This window comes from Thunnus albacares, chromosome 6 (assembly GCF_914725855.1).
Source record: "Thunnus albacares chromosome 6, fThuAlb1.1, whole genome shotgun sequence".
Classification (NCBI taxonomy): Eukaryota; Metazoa; Chordata; class Actinopteri; order Scombriformes; family Scombridae; genus Thunnus; species Thunnus albacares.
In genome coordinates this window covers 5234712-5249888 of record NC_058111.1, presented here as the reverse complement: position 1 = coordinate 5249888, position 15177 = coordinate 5234712, and the positions used below count along the sequence as shown (strand labels likewise).

Here is a 15177-nt window from a genome sequence, read left to right as displayed (position 1 = left end):
GACCCATTTTACACCAAAGAAGAAACGGGAATGGAGAATGCGGGCGTCGATCCCGCTGCCTCTCACATGCAAAGCGAGCGCTCTACCATTTGAGCTAATTCCCCTCTGGAGGTGCCACCTGGGGAAGTATTCACCAGGTGCTGAAGATTTCCAATGAAGTTAGTGACTGGTTTTCCCCATTGACATACTGTATGTCTCGTGCAGTATTTTCCTGAGAAGTTCTTGGCCACGCCCGTGGGCTCAGAGGACTAAAGCGTAGAGTTAGGTTCACCAACTGTGAGCATTCAAAGTTTTCAACCAGATGATTATGAAAAGGCAAAAGCTGCCTGAGAACAGAAGGTAAATGTCCTCCAGAAGGTCAGGCATAGTTATGTTCCTCATCAAGAAAGTATCGTGGTGACACAACACAATATCCTTTTGTAATGGCGTGATTGTGGGACATCAGCCTCCAAACAAAAAGCAGTGGATGCTGTCTGGCTCCACAGAAAAGAAGGTAATGGAGAATGCGGGCATCGATCCCGCTACCTCTCGCATGCTAAGCGAGCGCTCTACCATTTGAGCTAATTCCCCTCTTAAAGAAGATTACGAGAGAGGTGCCAACAGGTCGCAAAATACTCGAAAGCAATTGCTTCCCTGTCTTTGTATAAGGGACGAGGTTGTAAGAGGACTCTCAGCAGCAGCAGGCCAGTTAGCTCAGCTGGTTAGAGCGTGGTGCTAATAACGCCAAGGTCACAGGTTCGATCCCTGTACTGGCCAGGAACTGTTGTTGTAAAGGCACAAGTCCTTGCGCCGCCTACAGATGGAAAGAAAGTTGACGTAAACCTCCCACTGTTCCCAACCCATGGGTTGACCAACAGTGCCACATTGTCTCACACGAAAGCTTCACGTCCAAAGTCCATCTCCTTCTTACTCTAGACTACTACCAACGTAGCCCCGTTGAAATGTACTCGTCCCTGTCCACGTGACCACGTGGCCTAAAGGACAAGGCGTCTGACTTCGGATCAGAAGATTGAGGGTTCGAATCCCTTCGTGGTTGGATGCCCCCATTTCTGTCGGATTCGCGTATGTGTCTGTTGAGTAAAGAAAATCCCCATGAGAGGCTGTGAACATTGGACATCAAGCAATGCGACGTGGCTGACTATGGGTCAAAACTACTAGCGGTCACAGAGATGCAGGAGATTACAAAAGGTGTGTGGTGAAAGCTTTAGGAACTTAGAGGAAATATGTCTTCTCTGTGATCAACATTTGTGTCAGAGGGTGTCCCCGTAAGAATTCGGCACCCTTGCTCTGCTTATTATGAGCACAATCGGCAGGAGTAACGCTCTGGAGGAATCCTGCTTTACGTCAGTTCCTTCGAATCAAGGCATTGTGTGTTTCCTGCCATGAAGATTCGGATGCACAGCGTTGACTTCACGATGCTGCGACATTGACTTTCAGGGCAAAGACCCATTTTACACCAAAGAAGAAACGGGAATGGAGAATGCGGGCGTCGATCCCGCTGCCTCTCACATGCAAAGCGAGCGCTCTACCATTTGAGCTAATTCCCCTCTGGAGGTGCCACCTGGGGAAGTATTCACCAGGTGCTGAAGATTTCCAATGAAGTTAGTGACTGGTTTTCCCCATTGACATACTGTATGTCTCGTGCAGTATTTTCCTGAGAAGTTCTTGGCCACGCCCGTGGGCTCAGAGGACTAAAGCGTAGAGTTAGGTTCACCAACTGTGAGCATTCAAAGTTTTCAACCAGATGATTATGAAAAGGCAAAAGCTGCCTGAGAACAGAAGGTAAATGTCCTCCAGAAGGTCAGGCATAGTTATGTTCCTCATCAAGAAAGTATCGTGGTGACACAACACAATATCCTTTTGTAATGGCGTGATTGTGGGACATCAGCCTCCAAACAAAAAGCAGTGGATGCTGTCTGGCTCCACAGAAAAGAAGGTAATGGAGAATGCGGGCATCGATCCCGCTACCTCTCGCATGCTAAGCGAGCGCTCTACCATTTGAGCTAATTCCCCTCTTAAAGAAGGTTACGAGAGAGGTGCCAACAGGTCGCAAAATACTCGAAAGCAATTGCTTCCCTGTCTTTGTATAAGGGACGTGGTTGTAAGAGGACTCTCAGCAGCAGCAGGCCAGTTAGCTCAGCTGGTTAGAGCGTGGTGCTAATAACGCCAAGGTCACAGGTTCGATCCCTGTACTGGCCAGGAACTGTTGTTGTAAAGGCACAAGTCCTTGCGCCGCCTACAGATGGAAAGAAAGTTGACGTAAACCTCCCACTGTTCCCAACCCATGGGTTGACCAACAGTGCCACATTGTCTCACACGAAAGCTTCACGTCCAAAGTCCAGCTCCTTCTTACTCTAGACTACTACCAACGTAGCCCCGTTGAAATGTACTCGTCCCTGTCCACGTGACCACGTGGCCTAAAGGACAAGGCGTCTGACTTCGGATCAGAAGATTGAGGGTTCGAATCCCTTCGTGGTTGGATGCCCCCATTTCTGTCGGATTCGCGTATGTGTCTGTTGAGTAAAGAAAATCCCCATGAGAGGCTGTGAACATTGGACATCAAGCAATGCGACGTGGCTGACTATGGGTCAAAACTACTAGCGGTCACAGAGATGCAGGAGATTACAAAAGGTGTGTGGTGAAAGCTTTAGGAACTTAGAGGAAATATGTCTTCTCTGTGATCAACATTTGTGTCAGAGGGTGTCCCCGTAAGAATTCGGCACCCTTGCTCTGCTTATTATGAGCACAATCGGCAGGAGTAACGCTCTGGAGGAATCCTGCTTTACGTCAGTTCCTTCGAATCAAGGCATTGTGTGTTTCCTGCCATGAAGATTCGGATGCACAGCGTTGACTTCACGATGCTGCGACATTGACTTTCAGGGCAAAGACCCATTTTACACCAAAGAAGAAACGGGAATGGAGAATGCGGGCGTCGATCCCGCTGCCTCTCACATGCAAAGCGAGCGCTCTACCATTTGAGCTAATTCCCCTCTGGAGGTGCCACCTGGGGAAGTATTCACCAGGTGCTGAAGATTTCCAATGAAGTTAGTGACTGGTTTTCCCCATTGACATACTGTATGTCTCGTGCAGTATTTTCCTGAGAAGTTCTTGGCCACGCCCGTGGGCTCAGAGGACTAAAGCGTAGAGTTAGGTTCACCAACTGTGAGCATTCAAAGTTTTCAACCAGATGATTATGAAAAGGCAAAAGCTGCCTGAGAACAGAAGGTAAATGTCCTCCAGAAGGTCAGGCATAGTTATGTTCCTCATCAAGAAAGTATCGTGGTGACACAACACAATATCCTTTTGTAATGGCGTGATTGTGGGACATCAGCCTCCAAACAAAAAGCAGTGGATGCTGTCTGGCTCCACAGAAAAGAAGGTAATGGAGAATGCGGGCATCGATCCCGCTACCTCTCGCATGCTAAGCGAGCGCTCTACCATTTGAGCTAATTCCCCTCTTAAAGAAGATTACGAGAGAGGTGCCAACAGGTCGCAAAATACTCGAAAGCAATTGCTTCCCTGTCTTTGTATAAGGGACGTGGTTGTAAGAGGACTCTCAGCAGCAGCAGGCCAGTTAGCTCAGCTGGTTAGAGCGTGGTGCTAATAACGCCAAGGTCACAGGTTCGATCCCTGTACTGGCCAGGAACTGTTGTTGTAAAGGCACAAGTCCTTGCGCCGCCTACAGATGGAAAGAAAGTTGACGTAAACCTCCCGCTGTTCCCAACCCATGGGTTGACCAACAGTGCCACATTGTCTCACACGAAAGCTTCACGTCCAAAGTCCAGCTCCTTCTTACTCTAGACTACTACCAACGTAGCCCCGTTGAAATGTACTCGTCCCTGTCCACGTGACCACGTGGCCTAAAGGACAAGGCGTCTGACTTCGGATCAGAAGATTGAGGGTTCGAATCCCTTCGTGGTTGGATGCCCCCACTTCTGTCGGATTCGCGTATGTGTCTGTTGAGTAAAGAAAATCCCCATGAGAGGCTGTGAACATTGGACATCAAGCAATGCGACGTGGCTGACTATGGGTCAAAACTACTAGCGGTCACAGAGATGCAGGAGATTACAAAAGGTGTGTGGTGAAAGCTTTAGGAACTTAGAGGAAATATGTCTTCTCTGTGATCAACATTTGTGTCAGAGGGTGTCCCCGTAAGAATTCGGCACCCTTGCTCTGCTTATTATGAGCACAATCGGCAGGAGTAACGCTCTGGAGGAATCCTGCTTTACGTCAGTTCCTTCGAATCAAGGCATTGTGTGTTTCCTGCCATGAAGATTCGGATGCACAGCGTTGACTTCACGATGCTGCGACATTGACTTTCAGGGCAAAGACCCATTTTACACCAAAGAAGAAACGGGAATGGAGAATGCGGGCGTCGATCCCGCTGCCTCTCACATGCAAAGCGAGCGCTCTACCATTTGAGCTAATTCCCCTCTGGAGGTGCCACCTGGGGAAGTATTCACCAGGTGCTGAAGATTTCCAATGAAGTTAGTGACTGGTTTTCCCCATTGACATACTGTATGTCTCGTGCAGTATTTTCCTGAGAAGTTCTTGGCCACGCCCGTGGGCTCAGAGGACTAAAGCGTAGAGTTAGGTTCACCAACTGTGAGCATTCAAAGTTTTCAACCAGATGATTATGAAAAGGCAAAAGCTGCCTGAGAACAGAAGGTAAATGTCCTCCAGAAGGTCAGGCATAGTTATGTTCCTCATCAAGAAAGTATCGTGGTGACACAACACAATATCCTTTTGTAATGGCGTGATTGTGGGACATCAGCCTCCAAACAAAAAGCAGTGGATGCTGTCTGGCTCCACAGAAAAGAAGGTAATGGAGAATGCGGGCATCGATCCCGCTACCTCTCGCATGCTAAGCGAGCGCTCTACCATTTGAGCTAATTCCCCTCTTAAAGAAGATTACGAGAGAGGTGCCAACAGGTCGCAAAATACTCGAAAGCAATTGCTTCCCTGTCTTTGTATAAGGGACGTGGTTGTAAGAGGACTCTCAGCAGCAGCAGGCCAGTTAGCTCAGCTGGTTAGAGCGTGGTGCTAATAACGCCAAGGTCACAGGTTCGATCCCTGTACTGGCCAGGAACTGTTGTTGTAAAGGCACAAGTCCTTGCGCCGCCTACAGATGGAAAGAAAGTTGACGTAAACTTCCCACTGTTCCCAACCCATGGGTTGACCAACAGTGCCACATTGTCTCACACGAAAGCTTCACGTCCAAAGTCCAGCTCCTTCTTACTACCAACGTAGCCCCGTTGAAATGTACTCATCCCTGTCCACGTGACCTAAAGGACAAGGCGTCTGACTTCGGATCAGAAGATTGAGGGTTCGAATCCCTTCGTGGTTGGATGCCCCCACTTCTGTCGGATTCGCGTATGTGTCTGTTGAGTAAAGAAAATCCCCATGAGAGGCTGTGAACATTGGACATCAAGCAATGCGACGTGGCTGACTATGGGTCAAAACTACTAGCGGTCACAGAGATGCAGGAGATTACAAAAGGTGTGTGGTGAAAGCTTTAGGAACTTAGAGGAAATATGTCTTCTCTGTGATCAACATTTGTGTCAGAGGGTGTCCCCGTAAGAATTCGGCACCCTTGCTCTGCTTATTATGAGCACAATCGGCAGGAGTAACGCTCTGGAGGAATCCTGCTTTACGTCAGTTCCTTCGAATCAAGGCATTGTGTGTTTCCTGCCATGAAGATTCGGATGCACAGCGTTGACTTCACGATGCTGCGACATTGACTTTCAGGGCAAAGACCCATTTTACACCAAAGAAGAAACGGGAATGGAGAATGCGGGCGTCGATCCCGCTGCCTCTCACATGCAAAGCGAGCGCTCTACCATTTGAGCTAATTCCCCTCTGGAGGTGCCACCTGGGGAAGTATTCACCAGGTGCTGAAGATTTCCAATGAAGTTAGTGACTGGTTTTCCCCATTGACATACTGTATGTCTCGTGCAGTATTTTCCTGAGAAGTTCTTGGCCACGCCCGTGGGCTCAGAGGACTAAAGCGTAGAGTTAGGTTCACCAACTGTGAGCATTCAAAGTTTTCAACCAGATGATTATGAAAAGGCAAAAGCTGCCTGAGAACAGAAGGTAAATGTCCTCCAGAAGGTCAGGCATAGTTATGTTCCTCATCAAGAAAGTATCGTGGTGACACAACACAATATCCTTTTGTAATGGCGTGATTGTGGGACATCAGCCTCCAAACAAAAAGCAGTGGATGCTGTCTGGCTCCACAGAAAAGAAGGTAATGGAGAATGCGGGCATCGATCCCGCTACCTCTCGCATGCTAAGCGAGCGCTCTACCATTTGAGCTAATTCCCCTCTTAAAGAAGATTACGAGAGAGGTGCCAACAGGTCGCAAAATACTCGAAAGCAATTGCTTCCCTGTCTTTGTATAAGGGACGTGGTTGTAAGAGGACTCTCAGCAGCAGCAGGCCAGTTAGCTCAGCTGGTTAGAGCGTGGTGCTAATAACGCCAAGGTCACAGGTTCGATCCCTGTACTGGCCAGGAACTGTTGTTGTAAAGGCACAAGTCCTTGCGCCGCCTACAGATGGAAAGAAAGTTGACGTAAACCTCCCACTGTTCCCAACCCATGGGTTGACCAACAGTGCCACATTGTCTCACACGAAAGCTTCACGTCCAAAGTCCAGCTCCTTCTTACTCTAGACTACTACCAACGTAGCCCCGTTGAAATGTACTCGTCCCTGTCCACGTGACCACGTGGCCTAAAGGACAAGGCGTCTGACTTCGGATCAGAAGATTGAGGGTTCGAATCCCTTCGTGGTTGGATGCCCCCACTTCTGTCGGATTCGCGTATGTGTCTGTTGAGTAAAGAAAATCCCCATGAGAGGCTGTGAACATTGGACATCAAGCAATGCGACATGGCTGACTATGGGTCAAAACTACTAGCGGTCACAGAGATGCAGGAGATTACAAAAGGTGTGTGGTGAAAGCTTTAGGAACTTAGAGGAAATATGTCTTCTCTGTGATCAACATTTGTGTCAGAGGGTGTCCCCGTAAGAATTCGGCACCCTTGCTCTGCTTATTATGAGCACAATCGGCAGGAGTAACGCTCTGGAGGAATCCTGCTTTACGTCAGTTCCTTCGAATCAAGGCATTGTGTGTTTCCTGCCATGAAGATTCGGATGCACAGCGTTGACTTCACGATGCTGCGACATTGACTTTCAGGGCAAAGACCCATTTTACACCAAAGAAGAAACGGGAATGGAGAATGCGGGCGTCGATCCCGCTGCCTCTCACATGCAAAGCGAGCGCTCTACCATTTGAGCTAATTCCCCTCTGGAGGTGCCACCTGGGGAAGTATTCACCAGGTGCTGAAGATTTCCAATGAAGTTAGTGACTGGTTTTCCCCATTGACATACTGTATGTCTCGTGCAGTATTTTCCTGAGAAGTTCTTGGCCACGCCCGTGGGCTCAGAGGACTAAAGCGTAGAGTTAGGTTCACCAACTGTGAGCATTCAAAGTTTTCAACCAGATGATTATGAAAAGGCAAAAGCTGCCTGAGAACAGAAGGTAAATGTCCTCCAGAAGGTCAGGCATAGTTATGTTCCTCATCAAGAAAGTATCGTGGTGACACAACACAATATCCTTTTGTAATGGCGTGATTGTGGGACATCAGCCTCCAAACAAAAAGCAGTGGATGCTGTCTGGCTCCACAGAAAAGAAGGTAATGGAGAATGCGGGCATCGATCCCGCTACCTCTCGCATGCTAAGCGAGCGCTCTACCATTTGAGCTAATTCCCCTCTTAAAGAAGATTACGAGAGAGGTGCCAACAGGTCGCAAAATACTCGAAAGCAATTGCTTCCCTGTCTTTGTATAAGGGACGTGGTTGTAAGAGGACTCTCAGCAGCAGCAGGCCAGTTAGCTCAGCTGGTTAGAGCGTGGTGCTAATAACGCCAAGGTCACAGGTTCGATCCCTGTACTGGCCAGGAACTGTTGTTGTAAAGGCACAAGTCCTTGCGCCTCCTACAGATGGAAAGAAAGTTGACGTAAACCTCCCACTCTTCCCAACCCATGGGTTGACCAACAGTGCCACATTGTCTCACACGAAAGCTTCACGTCCAAAGTCCAGCTCCTTCTTACTCTAGACTACTACCAACGTAGCCCCGTTGAAATGTACTCGCCCCTGTCCACGTGACCACGTGGCCTAAAGGACAAGGCGTCTGACTTCGGATCAGAAGATTGAGGGTTCGAATCCCTTCGTGGTTGGATGCCCCCACTTCTGTCGGATTCGCGTATGTGTCTGTTGAGTAAAGAAAATCCCCATGAGAGGCTGTGAACATTGGACATCAGGCAATGCGACGTGGCTGACTATGGGTCAAAACTACTAGCGGTCACAGAGATGCAGGAGATTACAAAAGGTGTGTGGTGAAAGCTTTAGGAACTTAGAGGAAATATGTCTTCTCTGTGATCAACATTTGTGTCAGAGGGTGTCCCCGTAAGAATTCGGCACCCTTGCTCTGCTTATTATGAGCACAATCGGCAGGAGTAACGCTCTGGAGGAATCCTGCTTTACGTCAGTTCCTTCGAATCAAGGCATTGTGTGTTTCCTGCCATGAAGATTCGGATGCACAGCGTTGACTTCACGATGCTGCGACATTGACTTTCAGGGCAAAGACCCATTTTACACCAAAGAAGAAACGGGAATGGAGAATGCGGGCGTCGATCCCGCTGCCTCTCACATGCAAAGCGAGCGCTCTACCATTTGAGCTAGTTCCCCTCTGGAGGTGCCACCTGGGGAAGTATTCACCAGGTGCTGAAGATTTCCAATGAAGTTAGTGACTGGTTTTCCCCATTGACATACTGTATGTCTCGTGCAGTATTTTCCTGAGAAGTTCTTGGCCACGCCCGTGGGCTCAGAGGACTAAAGCGTAGAGTTAGGTTCACCAACTGTGAGCATTCAAAGTTTTCAACCAGATGATTATGAAAAGGCAAAAGCTGCCTGAGAACAGAAGGTAAATGTCCTCCAGAAGGTCAGGCATAGTTATGTTCCTCATCAAGAAAGTATCGTGGTGACACAACACAATATCCTTTTGTAATGGCGTGATTGTGGGACATCAGCCTCCAAACAAAAAGCAGTGGATGCTGTCTGGCTCCACAGAAAAGAAGGTAATGGAGAATGCGGGCATCGATCCCGCTACCTCTCGCATGCTAAGCGAGCGCTCTACCATTTGAGCTAATTCCCCTCTTAAAGAAGATTACGAGAGAGGTGCCAACAGGTCGCAAAATACTCGAAAGCAATTGCTTCCCTGTCTTTGTATAAGGGACGTGGTTGTAAGAGGACTCTCAGCAGCAGCAGGCCAGTTAGCTCAGCTGGTTAGAGCGTGGTGCTAATAACGCCAAGGTCACAGGTTCGATCCCTGTACTGGCCAGGAACTGTTGTTGTAAAGGCACAAGTCCTTGCGCCGCCTACAGATGGAAAGAAAGTTGACGTAAACCTCCCACTGTTCCCAACCCATGGGTTGACCAACAGTGCCACATTGTCTCACACGAAAGCTTCACGTCCAAAGTCCAGCTCCTTCTTACTCTAGACTACTACCAACGTAGCCCCGTTGAAATGTACTCGCCCCTGTCCACGTGACCACGTGGCCTAAAGGACAAGGCGTCTGACTTCGGATCAGAAGATTGAGGGTTCGAATCCCTTCGTGGTTGGATGCCCCCACTTCTGTCGGATTCGCGTATGTGTCTGTTGAGTAAAGAAAATCCCCATGAGAGGCTGTGAACATTGGACATCAGGCAATGCGACGTGGCTGACTATGGGTCAAAACTACTAGCGGTCACAGAGATGCAGGAGATTACAAAAGGTGTGTGGTGAAAGCTTTAGGAACTTAGAGGAAATATGTCTTCTCTGTGAACAACATTTGTGTCAGAGGGTGTCCCCGTAAGAATTCGGCACCCTTGCTCTGCTTATTATGAGCACAATCGGCAGGAGTAACGCTCTGGAGGAATCCTGCTTTACGTCAGTTCCTTCGAATCAAGGCATTGTGTGTTTCCTGCCATGAAGATTCGGATGCACAGCGTTGACTTCACGATGCTGCGACATTGACTTTCAGAGCAAAGACCCATTTTACACCAAAGAAGAAACGGGAATGGAGAATGCGGGCGTCGATCCCGCTGCCTCTCACATGCAAAGCGAGCGCTCTACCATTTGAGCTAATTCCCCTCTGGAGGTGCCACCTGGGGAAGTATTCACCAGGTGCTGAAGATTTCCAATGAAGTTAGTGACTGGTTTTCCCCATTGACATACTGTATGTCTCGTGCAGTATTTTCCTGAGAAGTTCTTGGCCACGCCCGTGGGCTCAGAGGACTAAAGCGTAGAGTTAGGTTCACCAACTGTGAGCATTCAAAGTTTTCAACCAGATGATTATGAAAAGGCAAAAGCTGCCTGAGAACAGAAGGTAAATGTCCTCCAGAAGGTCAGGCATAGTTATGTTCCTCATCAAGAAAGTATCGTGGTGACACAACACAATATCCTTTTGTAATGGCGTGATTGTGGGACATCAGCCTCCAAACAAAAAGCAGTGGATGCTGTCTGGCTCCACAGAAAAGAAGGTAATGGAGAATGCGGGCATCGATCCCGCTACCTCTCGCATGCTAAGCGAGCGCTCTACCATTTGAGCTAATTCCCCTCTTAAAGAAGATTACGAGAGAGGTGCCAACAGGTCGCAAAATACTCGAAAGCAATTGCTTCCCTGTCTTTGTATAAGGGACGTGGTTGTAAGAGGACTCTCAGCAGCAGCAGGCCAGTTAGCTCAGCTGGTTAGAGCGTGGTGCTAATAACGCCAAGGTCACAGGTTCGATCCCTGTACTGGCCAGGAACTGTTGTTGTAAAGGCACAAGTCCTTGCGCCGCCTACAGATGGAAAGAAAGTTGACGTAAACCTCCCACTGTTCCCAACCCATGGGTTGACCAACAGTGCCACATTGTCTCACACGAAAGCTTCACGTCCAAAGTCCAGCTCCTTCTTACTCTAGACTACTACCAACGTAGCCCCGTTGAAATGTACTCGCCCCTGTCCACGTGACCACGTGGCCTAAAGGACAAGGCGTCTGACTTCGGATCAGAAGATTGAGGGTTCGAATCCCTTCGTGGTTGGATGCCCCCACTTCTGTCGGATTCGCGTATGTGTCTGCTGAGTAAAGAAAATCCCCATGAGAGGCTGTGAACATTGGACATCAGGCAATGCGACGTGGCTGACTATGGGTCAAAACTACTAGCGGTCACAGAGATGCAGGAGATTACAAAAGGTGTGTGGTGAAAGCTTTAGGAACTTAGAGGAAATATGTCTTCTCTGTGATCAACATTTGTGTCAGAGGGTGTCCCCGTAAGAATTCGGCACCCTTGCTCTGCTTATTATGAGCACAATCGGCAGGAGTAACGCTCTGGAGGAATCCTGCTTTACGTCAGTTCCTTCGAATCAAGGCATTGTGTGTTTCCTGCCATGAAGATTCGGATGCACAGCGTTGACTTCACGATGCTGCGACATTGACTTTCAGGGCAAAGACCCATTTTACACCAAAGAAGAAACGGGAATGGAGAATGCGGGCGTCGATCCCGCTGCCTCTCACATGCAAAGCGAGCGCTCTACCATTTGAGCTAATTCCCCTCTGGAGGTGCCACCTGGGGAAGTATTCACCAGGTGCTGAAGATTTCCAATGAAGTTAGTGACTGGTTTTCCCCATTGACATACTGTATGTCTCGTGCAGTATTTTCCTGAGAAGTTCTTGGCCACGCCCGTGGGCTCAGAGGACTAAAGCGTAGAGTTAGGTTCACCAACTGTGAGCATTCAAAGTTTTCAACCAGATGATTATGAAAAGGCAAAAGCTGCCTGAGAACAGAAGGTAAATGTCCTCCAGAAGGTCAGGCATAGTTATGTTCCTCATCAAGAAAGTATCGTGGTGACACAACACAATATCCTTTTGTAATGGCGTGATTGTGGGACATCAGCCTCCAAACAAAAAGCAGTGGATGCTGTCTGGCTCCACAGAAAAGAAGGTAATGGAGAATGCGGGCATCGATCCCGCTACCTCTCGCATGCTAAGCGAGCGCTCTACCATTTGAGCTAATTCCCCTCTTAAAGAAGATTACGAGAGAGGTGCCAACAGGTCGCAAAATACTCGAAAGCAATTGCTTCCCTGTCTTTGTATAAGGGACGTGGTTGTAAGAGGACTCTCAGCAGCAGCAGGCCAGTTAGCTCAGCTGGTTAGAGCGTGGTGCTAATAACGCCAAGGTCACAGGTTCGATCCCTGTACTGGCCAGGAACTGTTGTTGTAAAGGCACAAGTCCTTGCGCCGCCTACAGATGGAAAGAAAGTTGACGTAAACCTCCCACTGTTCCCAACCCATGGGTTGACCAACAGTGCCACATTGTCTCACACGAAAGCTTCACGTCCAAAGTCCAGCTCCTTCTTACTCTAGACTACTACCAACGTAGCCCCGTTGAAATGTACTCGCCCCTGTCCACGTGACCACGTGGCCTAAAGGACAAGGCGTCTGACTTCGGATCAGAAGATTGAGGGTTCGAATCCCTTCGTGGTTGGATGCCCCCACTTCTGTCGGATTCGCGTATGTGTCTGTTGAGTAAAGAAAATCCCCATGAGAGGCTGTGAACATTGGACATCAGGCAATGCGACGTGGCTGACTATGGGTCAAAACTACTAGCGGTCACAGAGATGCAGGAGATTACAAAAGGTGTGTGGTGAAAGCTTTAGGAACTTAGAGGAAATATGTCTTCTCTGTGAACAACATTTGTGTCAGAGGGTGTCCCCGTAAGAATTCGGCACCCTTGCTCTGCTTATTATGAGCACAATCGGCAGGAGTAACGCTCTGGAGGAATCCTGCTTTACGTCAGTTCCTTCGAATCAAGGCATTGTGTGTTTCCTGCCATGAAGATTCGGATGCACAGCGTTGACTTCACGATGCTGCGACATTGACTTTCAGGGCAAAGACCCATTTTACACCAAAGAAGAAACGGGAATGGAGAATGCGGGCGTCGATCCCGCTGCCTCTCACATGCAAAGCGAGCGCTCTACCATTTGAGCTAATTCCCCTCTGGAGGTGCCACCTGGGGAAGTATTCACCAGGTGCTGAAGATTTCCAATGAAGTTAGTGACTGGTTTTCCCCATTGACATACTGTATGTCTCGTGCAGTATTTTCCTGAGAAGTTCTTGGCCACGCCCGTGGGCTCAGAGGACTAAAGCGTAGAGTTAGGTTCACCAACTGTGAGCATTCAAAGTTTTCAACCAGATGATTATGAAAAGGCAAAAGCTGCCTGAGAACAGAAGGTAAATGTCCTCCAGAAGGTCAGGCATAGTTATGTTCCTCATCAAGAAAGTATCGTGGTGACACAACACAATATCCTTTTGTAATGGCGTGATTGTGGGACATCAGCCTCCAAACAAAAAGCAGTGGATGCTGTCTGGCTCCACAGAAAAGAAGGTAATGGAGAATGCGGGCATCGATCCCGCTACCTCTCGCATGCTAAGCGAGCGCTCTACCATTTGAGCTAATTCCCCTCTTAAAGAAGATTACGAGAGAGGTGCCAACAGGTCGCAAAATACTCGAAAGCAATTGCTTCCCTGTCTTTGTATAAGGGACGTGGTTGTAAGAGGACTCTCAGCAGCAGCAGGCCAGTTAGCTCAGCTGGTTAGAGCGTGGTGCTAATAACGCCAAGGTCACAGGTTCGATCCCTGTACTGGCCAGGAACTGTTGTTGTAAAGGCACAAGTCCTTGCGCCGCCTACAGATGGAAAGAAAGTTGACGTAAACCTCCCACTGTTCCCAACCCATGGGTTGACCAACAGTGCCACATTGTCTCACACGAAAGCTTCACGTCCAAAGTCCAGCTCCTTCTTACTCTAGACTACTACCAACGTAGCCCCGTTGAAATGTACTCGCCCCTGTCCACGTGACCACGTGGCCTAAAGGACAAGGCGTCTGACTTCGGATCAGAAGATTGAGGGTTCGAATCCCTTCGTGGTTGGATGCCCCCACTTCTGTCGGATTCGCGTATGTGTCTGCTGAGTAAAGAAAATCCCCATGAGAGGCTGTGAACATTGGACATCAGGCAATGCGACGTGGCTGACTATGGGTCAAAACTACTAGCGGTCACAGAGATGCAGGAGATTACAAAAGGTGTGTGGTGAAAGCTTTAGGAACTTAGAGGAAATATGTCTTCTCTGTGATCAACATTTGTGTCAGAGGGTGTCCCCGTAAGAATTCGGCACCCTTGCTCTGCTTATTATGAGCACAATCGGCAGGAGTAACGCTCTGGAGGAATCCTGCTTTACGTCAGTTCCTTCGAATCAAGGCATTGTGTGTTTCCTGCCATGAAGATTCGGATGCACAGCGTTGACTTCACGATGCTGCGACATTGACTTTCAGGGCAAAGACCCATTTTACACCAAAGAAGAAACGGGAATGGAGAATGCGGGCGTCGATCCCGCTGCCTCTCACATGCAAAGCGAGCGCTCTACCATTTGAGCTAATTCCCCTCTGGAGGTGCCACCTGGGGAAGTATTCACCAGGTGCTGAAGATTTCCAATGAAGTTAGTGACTGGTTTTCCCCATTGACATACTGTATGTCTCGTGCAGTATTTTCCTGAGAAGTTCTTGGCCACGCCCGTGGGCTCAGAGGACTAAAGCGTAGAGTTAGGTTCACCAACTGTGAGCATTCAAAGTTTTCAACCAGATGATTATGAAAAGGCAAAAGCTGCCTGAGAACAGAAGGTAAATGTCCTCCAGAAGGTCAGGCATAGTTATGTTCCTCATCAAGAAAGTATCGTGGTGACACAACACAATATCCTTTTGTAATGGCGTGATTGTGGGACATCAGCCTCCAAACAAAAAGCAGTGGATGCTGTCTGGCTCCACAGAAAAGAAGGTAATGGAGAATGCGGGCATCGATCCCGCTACCTCTCGCATGCTAAGCGAGCGCTCTACCATTTGAGCTAATTCCCCTCTTAAAGAAGATTACGAGAGAGGTGCCAACAGGTCGCAAAATACTCGAAAGCAATTGCTTCCCTGTCTTTGTATAAGGGACGTGGTTGTAAGAGGACTCTCAGCAGCAGCAGGCCAGTTAGCTCAGCTGGTTAGAGCGTGGTGCTAATAACGCCAAGGTCACAGGTTCGATCCCTGTACTGGCCAGGAACTGTT

At 48.7% G+C, this 15177-nt stretch overlaps 31 non-coding genes across 31 annotated transcripts; 20 read left to right on the top strand and 11 right to left on the bottom strand.

The window, feature by feature from the left end:
* Window positions 1-497: 497 nt before the first annotated feature.
* On the bottom strand, window positions 498-570 carry trnaa-agc. Its single transcript has one exon. It is a non-coding gene; the product is annotated as a tRNA-Ala (tRNA).
* A 112-nt stretch (window positions 571-682) lies between these two features.
* Window positions 683-756, top strand: trnai-aau. The gene has a single exon. It is a non-coding gene; the product is annotated as a tRNA-Ile (tRNA).
* A 207-nt stretch (window positions 757-963) lies between these two features.
* trnar-ucg lies at window positions 964-1036 on the top strand. The gene has a single exon. It is a non-coding gene; the product is annotated as a tRNA-Arg (tRNA).
* Window positions 1037-1940: 904 nt separating this feature from the next.
* Window positions 1941-2013, bottom strand: trnaa-agc. Its single transcript has one exon. It is a non-coding gene; the product is annotated as a tRNA-Ala (tRNA).
* A 112-nt stretch (window positions 2014-2125) lies between these two features.
* Window positions 2126-2199, top strand: trnai-aau. Its single transcript has one exon. It is a non-coding gene; the product is annotated as a tRNA-Ile (tRNA).
* A 207-nt stretch (window positions 2200-2406) lies between these two features.
* On the top strand, window positions 2407-2479 carry trnar-ucg. The gene has a single exon. It is a non-coding gene; the product is annotated as a tRNA-Arg (tRNA).
* A 904-nt stretch (window positions 2480-3383) lies between these two features.
* trnaa-agc lies at window positions 3384-3456 on the bottom strand. The gene has a single exon. It is a non-coding gene; the product is annotated as a tRNA-Ala (tRNA).
* A 112-nt stretch (window positions 3457-3568) lies between these two features.
* Window positions 3569-3642, top strand: trnai-aau. Its single transcript has one exon. It is a non-coding gene; the product is annotated as a tRNA-Ile (tRNA).
* Window positions 3643-3849: 207 nt separating this feature from the next.
* On the top strand, window positions 3850-3922 carry trnar-ucg. Its single transcript has one exon. It is a non-coding gene; the product is annotated as a tRNA-Arg (tRNA).
* Window positions 3923-4826: 904 nt separating this feature from the next.
* trnaa-agc lies at window positions 4827-4899 on the bottom strand. The gene has a single exon. It is a non-coding gene; the product is annotated as a tRNA-Ala (tRNA).
* A 112-nt stretch (window positions 4900-5011) lies between these two features.
* Window positions 5012-5085, top strand: trnai-aau. The gene has a single exon. It is a non-coding gene; the product is annotated as a tRNA-Ile (tRNA).
* Window positions 5086-6251: 1166 nt separating this feature from the next.
* On the bottom strand, window positions 6252-6324 carry trnaa-agc. The gene has a single exon. It is a non-coding gene; the product is annotated as a tRNA-Ala (tRNA).
* A 112-nt stretch (window positions 6325-6436) lies between these two features.
* trnai-aau lies at window positions 6437-6510 on the top strand. Its single transcript has one exon. It is a non-coding gene; the product is annotated as a tRNA-Ile (tRNA).
* A 207-nt stretch (window positions 6511-6717) lies between these two features.
* trnar-ucg lies at window positions 6718-6790 on the top strand. Its single transcript has one exon. It is a non-coding gene; the product is annotated as a tRNA-Arg (tRNA).
* A 904-nt stretch (window positions 6791-7694) lies between these two features.
* Window positions 7695-7767, bottom strand: trnaa-agc. The gene has a single exon. It is a non-coding gene; the product is annotated as a tRNA-Ala (tRNA).
* Window positions 7768-7879: 112 nt separating this feature from the next.
* On the top strand, window positions 7880-7953 carry trnai-aau. Its single transcript has one exon. It is a non-coding gene; the product is annotated as a tRNA-Ile (tRNA).
* Window positions 7954-8160: 207 nt separating this feature from the next.
* Window positions 8161-8233, top strand: trnar-ucg. The gene has a single exon. It is a non-coding gene; the product is annotated as a tRNA-Arg (tRNA).
* Window positions 8234-9137: 904 nt separating this feature from the next.
* Window positions 9138-9210, bottom strand: trnaa-agc. The gene has a single exon. It is a non-coding gene; the product is annotated as a tRNA-Ala (tRNA).
* Window positions 9211-9322: 112 nt separating this feature from the next.
* trnai-aau lies at window positions 9323-9396 on the top strand. The gene has a single exon. It is a non-coding gene; the product is annotated as a tRNA-Ile (tRNA).
* Window positions 9397-9603: 207 nt separating this feature from the next.
* Window positions 9604-9676, top strand: trnar-ucg. The gene has a single exon. It is a non-coding gene; the product is annotated as a tRNA-Arg (tRNA).
* A 904-nt stretch (window positions 9677-10580) lies between these two features.
* On the bottom strand, window positions 10581-10653 carry trnaa-agc. Its single transcript has one exon. It is a non-coding gene; the product is annotated as a tRNA-Ala (tRNA).
* Window positions 10654-10765: 112 nt separating this feature from the next.
* Window positions 10766-10839, top strand: trnai-aau. Its single transcript has one exon. It is a non-coding gene; the product is annotated as a tRNA-Ile (tRNA).
* Window positions 10840-11046: 207 nt separating this feature from the next.
* trnar-ucg lies at window positions 11047-11119 on the top strand. The gene has a single exon. It is a non-coding gene; the product is annotated as a tRNA-Arg (tRNA).
* A 904-nt stretch (window positions 11120-12023) lies between these two features.
* trnaa-agc lies at window positions 12024-12096 on the bottom strand. The gene has a single exon. It is a non-coding gene; the product is annotated as a tRNA-Ala (tRNA).
* A 112-nt stretch (window positions 12097-12208) lies between these two features.
* trnai-aau lies at window positions 12209-12282 on the top strand. Its single transcript has one exon. It is a non-coding gene; the product is annotated as a tRNA-Ile (tRNA).
* Window positions 12283-12489: 207 nt separating this feature from the next.
* On the top strand, window positions 12490-12562 carry trnar-ucg. Its single transcript has one exon. It is a non-coding gene; the product is annotated as a tRNA-Arg (tRNA).
* Window positions 12563-13466: 904 nt separating this feature from the next.
* On the bottom strand, window positions 13467-13539 carry trnaa-agc. The gene has a single exon. It is a non-coding gene; the product is annotated as a tRNA-Ala (tRNA).
* Window positions 13540-13651: 112 nt separating this feature from the next.
* trnai-aau lies at window positions 13652-13725 on the top strand. Its single transcript has one exon. It is a non-coding gene; the product is annotated as a tRNA-Ile (tRNA).
* Window positions 13726-13932: 207 nt separating this feature from the next.
* Window positions 13933-14005, top strand: trnar-ucg. Its single transcript has one exon. It is a non-coding gene; the product is annotated as a tRNA-Arg (tRNA).
* A 904-nt stretch (window positions 14006-14909) lies between these two features.
* trnaa-agc lies at window positions 14910-14982 on the bottom strand. Its single transcript has one exon. It is a non-coding gene; the product is annotated as a tRNA-Ala (tRNA).
* A 112-nt stretch (window positions 14983-15094) lies between these two features.
* Window positions 15095-15168, top strand: trnai-aau. The gene has a single exon. It is a non-coding gene; the product is annotated as a tRNA-Ile (tRNA).
* The last annotated feature ends 9 nt before the right edge of the window (window positions 15169-15177 follow it).